This window comes from Mytilus galloprovincialis, chromosome 3 (genome assembly GCF_965363235.1).
Source record: "Mytilus galloprovincialis chromosome 3, xbMytGall1.hap1.1, whole genome shotgun sequence".
In the NCBI taxonomy this organism is placed as follows: domain Eukaryota; kingdom Metazoa; phylum Mollusca; class Bivalvia; order Mytilida; family Mytilidae; genus Mytilus; species Mytilus galloprovincialis.
This window is the reverse complement of record NC_134840.1, coordinates 49,390,010-49,400,487: the sequence shown is the minus strand read 5'-3', so window position 1 is coordinate 49,400,487 and position 10,478 is coordinate 49,390,010.

The following is a 10,478-nucleotide window of genomic DNA, read 5'->3' as shown; positions in this document are numbered from 1 at the left end:
TAAAATTTATATTTCCGTTAAATTGAAAGAATACGTCTAAACCCAACTGATTAGCGTATTCCACCCGATGCAACAAGTATCATCCTTTTGATATGTAGATCTTATGTTACTGTAGTACGTTGTTCAAGAGACGATATGGTATACCATGTTCAGATAGAAACAAAGAATTAAGAAAATAATAGTACATGGGGTTATTCTATTCAAGTCAGGTAACATAGTAATGATAGAAATTTAGTATAGGGTAAAGAAGTATTTTATTCAAGAAAGTTAAAATAGCAATTTTGCATGTTAAGCATCTAATATAGACTTATCCCATTCGTATAGATTTACCTACAATGTTAGCATTCCTTGCAGGTAAGGTCACATATCAATTAGTTACCCAGTTTAAGTAAGGTTAGATTTCAATGATAAGAATTTAAAATATGGTATAGAGTTATCCTGTTGAAGTAAGGTTGGATTTCAATGAAAAGCATTTAACATATGGTATAGAGATATCTTGTTGATGTAAGGTTAGATTTCAATGATAAGCATTTAACATATGGTATAGAGATATCTTGTTGAAGTAAGGTTAGATTTCAATGATAAGCATTTAACATATGGTATAGAGTTATCTTGTGAAAGTAAGGTTACATATCAAATATAAGAATTTAACATATTGTATAGAGTTATTCTCTTAAAGTAAGGTTTCATATCAAAGATAATGATTTAAATAAAGGCAACAGTAGTATACCGCTGTTCGAAACTCATAAATCGATAGCAAAAAAACTAATCCGGGCAACAAACCAAAACCGAGGGAAACGCACCAAATTTAAGAGGAGAACAACGACACAACATTAAAATGTAACACACACAGAAACGAACTAAGCATAAGACAAAATCCGATGAGAATAACAAATATAATATCAAAACTAAAATGAATTTGGGATAGAAAAGTACCGTGACACATCTTATAGTAATGTGAATTCACACTCAAATATAAAAGAGCACAAACGACACAACGTTAAAATGTAAGACTCTCAGAAATGAACTAAAATATAACAATGACTATATTCCTGACTTGGTACAGGTCATTTTTAAAGAAAAAAATGGTGAGTTGAACCTGGTTTTGTGGCATGCCAAACCTCCCGCTTTAATGCCAATGTTAAATAAAACATTAAAATGACAACAGTACATGACAGGATTACAATACAAATAAATGGGAAAAAAATGGACAGACAAAAACACGAATAATAGCTAACAAAAGGTAGTAGGGTTAAAATTAAATACACCCGATGTGAGTTTCGTCCACACAGAACTAACCAGTAACATATGATATAGAGTTATCCTGGTAAAGGAAGGTTAGATTTCAATGATAAACATTTAACATATGGTATAGAGTTATCTTGTTGGAGCAAATTAGATTTCAATGATAAACATTAAAATTTGAACCAACCGTTTTATCAGAAAATAATACACTGGTTATATAGCAGTTTGACAAACACTAAATTTGATCATTGAGAAGCTTAATATTCCCTTAACAACACAACGTAATTAAAACGTTTAGCTGATTTTAAAGAGTTATCTCCCTGTAGTGTTAGGTACCACCTTAACATATGGTATAGAGTTATCTTGTTGAAGTAAGGTTAGATTTCAATGATAAGCCTATGACATATGGTATAGAGTTATCCTCTTAAAGTAAAGTTACATATCAAAGATAATGATTTAACATATAGTAAAGAGTTATCTTGTTTAAGTTAGGCTACATATCAAAGATAAGAATTTAACATATGGTATAGATGTATCCTGTTGATGTAAGCTTATATTTCAATGATAAGCATTTAACAATATTGTATAGAGTTATCCTCTTGAAGTAAGGTTACATATCAAGGTTAAGAACTTAACAAAAGGTTTAGATAAACTCATCATAGATACCAGGATTGACATTTTATATTAAGGCCAGACTCGCGTTTCATCTACAAAAGACTCATCAGTGACGCTAAAATGTTAAAAAGGCCAAATAAAGTACGAAGTTAAAGAGAATTGAGGACCAAAAATTCCGAAAAGTTTACCCAAATACAGCTAAGGTAATCTATTCCTGAGGTAGAAAGCCTCAGTATTTCAAAATTCAAAGTTTTGTTAACATTTATAATTGAACATATCAATAATAACTCAAGTCAACATAGAAGTGATGATTACAGGGCTAGTGATACCCTTTGAGAAATAAATCTCCACCAGCAGTGGCATCGACCCAGTGGTTGTAAATAAACTCATCATAGATACCAGGATTGAAATTCTATATTTACGCCAGACGTGTGTTTCGTCTACAAAAGACTCATCAGTGATGCTCGAATAAAAAAATGTTAAAAAGGTCAAATAAGTAAGAAGTTGAAGAGCATTGAGGACCAAAAATTCCTAAAAGTTTTGCCACATACAGCTAAGTTAACAGTTAATTTATAATTATGAACATATAAATAAAAACTCAAATCAACACAGAATTGCTGACTACTTGGCTAGTGATAGAGTTATCTTGTTGAAGTAAGGTTAGATAACAAATATAATAATTAAACATATGGTATAGATTTATCCTCTTGAAGTAAGGTTACATTTCAAAGATTAGAGTTGAACATACCGTTATGGTATAGAGTTATCCTATTGATTTTATGTTAGATTTCAATGATCTGAATTTAACATAAGGTATAGATATAAAAAAAGAACATGTGGTTTGATTGCCAATGAGACAACTCTCCACAAGACACCATATACCACAGAAATAACAACTATTCGTCACCGTAAGGCCTTCCACAATGGCCAAAGCCCACACCGCATAGTCACCTATAAAAGGCCCCGAAAGGACAATGTAAAACAATTCAAACGAGAAAACTAACGGCCTAATTTATTTATAGAAAATGAACGAAAAACCAATTTGTAACACATAAACAAACGACAACCACTGAATTATAGAGTTATTCTTTTAAAGTAAGGTTACATTTCAAAGATAAGAAATTAACATATTGTATAGAGTAATCTTGTTGAAGTAAGGTTAGATTTCAATGAAAAGAATTTAACATATGGTTTAGAGTTATCCTCTTGAAGTAAGGTTAGATATCAAAGAGAAGAATTTAACATATGGTATAGAGTAATCTTGTTGACGTAAATTAATTTAAATGATTAGAATTTAACATATGATACAGAGATGTTTCATCAGAGTAAGGTAACATTGAAATAGTACCAGGTCAGCATTTTGAGGTTATCTTATCCAATATTTTGGGGGGTTTTGACACATAGGCTAAATTTTTGACAATCATTGTCTTTGATGTACATGTATATCTTAAAAAAGAAAGAGAGGAGACACACTCTGGAAAAGTCCTCATTGTAGAAAATATCATTATTTCAGTCGGTGGTTATGTGTCAGATCCCTTAATTACATAAAATATTTGAATAAAAAATAAGGGATTATTTTTTGGGATGGTAAAGTGAAATAAGTAGACAATCAAGTTTGTTGTTAAGGTGTTAAAAGAGGGCATTGGGATGGTAAACTTAAATAGTTCATGAGTTGGACAGAAAGTTGGTATATCGAATCGTTGTATTCAATATTTCACAAGTCATTATCTATTTGAAACGCAAAAGGTAAATTTTCATTAAAAAATGTGATACGCAATTTGACGATAAACGTTTTCTTCTGATATTTTATAAACATACATAATATGTGAAATTACTACTAGTACTTAGACAAAAGATGAGTTGAACAATTAGAATACCTCTAAGCTCCTCTCCTAAAGAGTACCCCCATTCAGATGTTCACTTCTTGTCTGGTATTAATTACATGTATGTATATACTTGCTGTTTTTCTATTGATGCAGTATGGCTCCATGGTGTCCTGCTTGTAGACAGTTTTCTGAGACTTGGAGTAAATTAGCTGACTGGAGTAGTCGTGATGTGCACATTAGTGTGGGAGTGGTAGATGTAACAGAAAATCCAGGTAAGACGTTAATACATTACCTTGATATTTGTAAATATGGATTGTAACACAATGCTGGCTGCTGTTATCCAATTTTTGACTTTTTAATCTATTGTGTCTGCTTTTTTCGTTCACACATCGTTGTCAATATAATGGAATTTTATGCGACTGTCATACAAGTGAGAGGTTTAACTAGCTATCAAACCAGGTTAAATCCACAATTTTCTACATAAGATAATGGATGTACCAAGTCAGGAATATGACGGTTGTGATCCATTCGTTTGATGTGTTTGAGCTTTTGATTTTGCTGTTTGAATCGAGACTTTCCGTAGGGAAATTTCCTCGGAGTTCGGTATTTATGTGATTTTACCTTTTTCAATTAATCTAGAAAAAAAAATTAATAAGTGATACAATGTATGTTTTTAATAGTCAAATTGTGGTATGTTGTATCAGTTAATGTGTCTACCATTGAACTATTGAGAGAAAACCCAATTTGAAGATCTATAGACCAAAAGGTGTCTATCAAAGATATTTCATGAATCAACACATTTTAAACATTCTTTTAGTAAGCATATTTCTAAATTTAAAAAAAAGCTTTACTGACGTTTAAGTTCTATTCTGTCTCAAAATAACGGTAGAATTACCGGCTGTGACAGACATCTGTTGTCAACAGTATTGCTTTTGCAGCGAAAAACATTCTTTAACTAAACATTTATATTATTTTCAGGTTTGAGTGGCAAAGTCATTGCAGCTGCTGCATTACCTACCATTAATGATTAAGTGACCTTTTACTCTATCCTGTATGACCTTATACATGTGATATGGTTTTTAGTTACTTCACTACTAAGTTTTGTAATTTAATAGATTACCTTAGCTGTATTTGGCAAAACTTTTAGGAATTTTTGGTCCTCAATGCTCTAGATCTTCAACTTCGTATTTCTTTTGACCGTTTTGACATTTTTTTTATTCACTGATGAGTCTTTTGTAGACGAAACGCGCGTCTGGCGTATACATGAAATTTCTATCCTGGTATCTATGATGATTTTATTTATAAGATGCTTTAGAAAAGACAGTTTTTCTATGAAGACAAGTATAAGAATTTTTGAAAATCATCTCATTTGCGTATCTGGAGTGTTGGAGGTTGTGAGTTTGAACCACAACCACATCAAACTAAGGACTGAAAAATTGGTATTTGCTGCTTCTCAGCTAAGCACACAGCATTAAAGAAAAGATCAAAAACTTGCCAGCTTGCAGTCAGAATAATGTGTGTAAGTAGGGTGACATATCTTTTTGTGGAGTTTTACCTTGTGAACTAGCAAACTAAACATCTGACTCAGTATGTTGGTTTAGTACAAAACAGGGTTAATATTTATATTACATTAACAAGTTCTCGTCTTGTTGTGGATTTTATTTCCTGCTGAACATTGAGCAGCTGTCCATCATGATCAAAATCAACATTGTTGGTTTAAGATTTATAAGTATGTTTACTACCCGACATGTATGTTACCTTTGCATCTAGTCTTTAAAACAATCCACCATCATTCAATAAAAACTTTTGAGTAGGTAACAATTTCTGTCTTCTCTAAATTCATTATTATTTGTTGGATATTAAACTTCACTGGTTAAGTTAACAATGATTTTAAATGTTCAAGGTAGTACACAATTTCTTTAGGCTTGAAACAATGTGGAATTTGTGAAAAAAAGAAATCAAGTATCCATGAAATTACTATTGCTCCTCAATCAAAAATGGTACTCAAAAAATAATTGAATCCACAGTCTGTGAAAATAGATAAAAATATGTACTTATTTGTTTCTTTAAAGATTTGTACATTTGTTTATACAAAGTATAGCACCATCTGTAATAGATAAATGTTAAAAAAAACATGAACAAGAGGTTTCACGCTGAAATGTCTCGCCGTCTTTTCTAACCATTGATATTATTATGTTGATAGTCCTAAATATATAGACAATAATAGTGCATTGACTTGACATATCAACGATATAAGGATGAGGCTTAGAAACGGGGAAATGCGAGGTTCTGTCGAGCTTTTTCCCCGTTTCGGGCCGAATCCTTATGTATCGTTGATATGTCAAGTCAATGCACTATTATTGTCTTTATACTGCAATCTAATAAAAACTTTTCAATTGTTGTTTAATGTGTTAATGTTATCATTTGATTTAAACATTGGGAAACTTTCCCCTTTTATGAAAAGGCCTCATATCATGCAGGCGGAGAAATATACAACACGATGAAATGTTCATCGATGGTGAACGAATTTGTTTAAGAATGAGCTAAAATATCAACAATAAGCATAAAACATAATGATTTATAGTTTGCAGACCAAAAATATCAAGTGAAATATGTTTTTTTTTAATAAAAATTGCAAAAGAAATAAGTTTGAGTCGTTGTATACATTGAAAACAGGTTGAATAGGTCGTATACATAATTAATTACAATTTCGGCAATTTCTATTTAAATATTCATGAGGAAAAGTGATATCATGTCAGTGACTGTATATGACATAGAAATATACGGTCAACGCATTTTGCCTGCTCAAATAGAACGAGTGCAGTATAAAAAGCTTTACTACAAAGGGACGAAAGATACCAGAGGGACAGTCAAACTCATAAATCGAAAATAAACTGACAACGCCATGGATAAAAATGAAAAAGACAAACAGACAAACAAAAGTACACATGACATAACATAGAAAACTAAAGAACAAACAACACGAACCCCACCAAAACTAGGGGTGATCTCAGGTGTTACGGAAGGGTAAGCAAATCCTGCTCCACATGCGGCTCCCGTTGTGTTGCTAATAGACCTTTTCAAAATCTCTCGACACCGACTAATGACACCTACAGTTTACAGGTAAAATGGATGGGTCGTCTCAAAGACAAAAACCATCATGATTATCAATACGTAACATATTGGATTGGCGTTTATATACTGTCTTGACTATATAGCTTCAGAATATATATCAATCAAATAAATAAATAAATATATGTCTCTGTCATATAATATTCTTATTTTGTATGTACTTACACGACATTTCATGTTGAATTGATTAAAACAAATACAGCAACCACTCTGCATCCGGGTCCGCTTTCTCTTCAATTTTATGATTATATCGGAGTCCTTTTATACCAAATTTATTTGCTGCATGTAAATAACGATTAATTTGTTGGTGTAAAAGCTTTTATGAAATTTTCCAAAATTAATGAAAAATAATTACTGGACTGTCCGTACGTCCGTATCACACTTGTGAACACGACCAAATTGGTATTTTTAAACCGATCTTCACCTCGGTTGATGTGCATATTCAATTTCTGGAGGGATAATCACATATTGATTTTGAAGGTCTAAGTAAAATATCACCTCTATTTTTTTATTATCATCGCGGACTTTTCCGCTTCAAGATATTTTGTTCAATTTGATGTTTTTTATGATGAATTTTGAAAAAAAATATATAATTGACTTCTCGTTTAAATGTTACATCTAAGCAGTGCATTTTGTTTACATACCTGTGTATGGAATTTATAATTCAAGTTGTTAGTTAATACTACAGAGCTTGTTGACATTGCAAAATCAATATGGACAGTGCTAAGCAAGGGTTTGGAGACCGACGGCTGATGTCCCGAAAACAACATACCTTGTACCTTCGCCATAGTGTCCTTCTCCCGTTCCTGAAAATGACCTTTGGGTTTGTTACAAAAAGTTGATCAAATTTCGTTGATTTTGTTTATACACTGTCATTGCTATATTTTGTTTTGTTTTCATTGGGTAAGAATTTGTTTCTCTATATCCAATTTCCGGAACAAAGTTTTGTACCTTTTTCAAGTTTTTTCGTACTTAAGATTTTTTTTATCTCATCTATGACCACACAGAAGGGAGGTTTTGAATCAAAATAGGGAGAAATAATCCGCTGCATTTTCCGGGGGACTGTGTTCTCCTTAGAGACAAAGTTTATCCAAATCTTTTAGTTACACCATTTACAACACCTCAAATTAATCGTAAGCCATAACATTTGAGAGAAAGAGCAGAAAATTTAATCGCGTGATTGGTGAATACAGAATTCAAGTGGAATTGAACATATACAAAGTATTGAGTACATTATGGAGGCACACAAGGCCAAAACTAACAGACATTGTGGAAACATATGCCGCCCTTGTCAACAAACATAAAACATTGCTTAATTAAATATCAACTACAATTAAACAGGCTTTGTTCTTTTCATTTTTCAAATTCCACAAGGACAGCTAGAAGCTCAACGTTTAAAAAGATAAAATGTGACTTAAAGCCCATCATTTTCTGCATAATAAATTTTAAAAATCCATGTTATTTGGGCTCTGTAGGAAAGTTTTATCATTGTCAATGAAAGCAATAAAATCAATAATGATTTCATTTTTTTTTTTTAGTTTTTTGAGACGACCCCTCACATTTAACCTGTCGTAGTCGTTTTAAACTAGGTGTCGAGAGATGTTGAAAAGGTCTAAGGTTTAATTTCTAAAACTATTCCCATTATCTTATTTAAAATCATAATATTACCTTCAAAGAGAACAAATTGTACAATTTTTAGGTATTTGAAAGCACTTATAGGTCAATTTTGCTGTAAATAGCATACCTAACCTTGGTTTAGAAGCTCTCAAGCAGGGTATAAATTTCTAGCAGTACAGGCATCATTAAATTTAATTAATGCCAAATTATAATATAAAATCCTGCTAAAAATGTTTATTCGACTTATTCGCATTCAAAAATATAAAGCGATACATTCTGAGGATATCATTTAAAGCGAAATCTTTGGTTATAATGGTGAAGCTAATGGAGTACAAATTTGAGACCGCAACATGTCTAAGTGTCAAAATGTGTACATTTGGTTGCTAAGGACAGTAAACAATAAAATAAACATAAATTGCATTCCTAGCAGGTTTTTTACCTTCAGAACTAAAACAAGAACATAAAAGACTAAAGATTTGTGGTAAATTTTATCTTAAAAAGTGCTTTTCTGTGCTTTCTGATGCCATAAGGTAGCACTCCACAGTTAGAAAATAAAATTAAAAATGAGCCACAAAATGTTTTATCATCTCCTATTCCTGGATTTCTAATACATTAACCTAACTGTTTGTGTTGTACATGTGCATATGTATGTAATCAGTATATTCCATAGATTTGATTTTCAAAAGTTAAAAGAGTGAAAAATAATTCCTTTTATGTGTATCCATGGCAACATTCTGCAATTATTTACCATAAAATATTGCAAAAAGGGGGGTTGACATGTCACATATCCCCCCAAAATTTGGATCAAACTAGAATTACAATGCCTTTGAGTGATACCTTTTTAGAAACTGTTTTCATAAATCTTCCTAATGATCAAATAAAAAATGGGTGTCTTTCGCCTCATTTTTTCGTAAAATCCAATCACAAAGTTCGTGCGATAAAAAGTTGGAAAAAAACATTACAATAATTGCCGGACCAATGTATGGTAGGGACATGCAAATACGGACTGTCATACAGAAAACAGCCTATATTACATACATTACATAATCTTGATGTTCATATAAACCCAATACAAAGGCTATTTTAATACTCAGCTATCCAAAAATGAATTTTATTGCACACTAGCTCTCATTTTTGAAAAATCCACAGGGGCCAAAATGCGAAACTACACATCTAACTGTGGAGTGCTACCTTAAGGTGAAATTTTTCCCCTCCTGCCTCAATTTTTATTATATTTTCTGTGTTCTACTAGCTGTTACGATGAAAATGGTACCTTAGTTTATAAAATTGGTTCAGTAATAAAGATTTTATGAAGGTTAGCAGTTGATGTTGAAACGCGACAAAAAGTGATTTAAAAATAAATGCTGGATCATAGTGAAAAACTTCAAGTCTGTCTCATTTTTGGGGTAAATTTCTAAAACTTTTCCCATTATCTTATTTAAAATCATAAAATTACCTTCAAAGAGGACAAATTGTACAATTTTTAGGTATTTGAAAGCACTTATAGGTCAATTTTGCTGTAAATAGCATACCTAACCTTGGTTTAGAAGCTCTCAAGCAGGGTATAAATTTCTAGCAGTACAGGCATCATTAAATTTAATTAATGCCAAATTATAATATAAAATCCTGCTAAAAATGTTTATTCGACTTATTCGCATTCAAAAATATAAAGCGATACATTCTGAGGATATCATATAAAGCGAAATCTTTGGTTACAATGGCGAAGCTAATGGAGTACAAATTTGAGACCGCAACATGTCTAAGTGTCAAAATGTGTACATTTGGTTGCTAAGGACAGTAAACAATAAAATAAACATAAATTGCATTCCTAGCAGGTTTTTTACCTTCAGAACTAAAACAAGAACATAAAAGACTAAAGATTTGTGGTAAATTTTATCTTAAAAAGTGCTTTTCTGTGCTTTCTGATGTGCCATAAGGTAGCACTCCACAGTTAGAAAATAAAATTAAAAATGAGCCACAAAATGTTTTATCATCTCCTATTCCTGGATTTCTAATACATTAACCTAACTGTTTGTGTTGTAC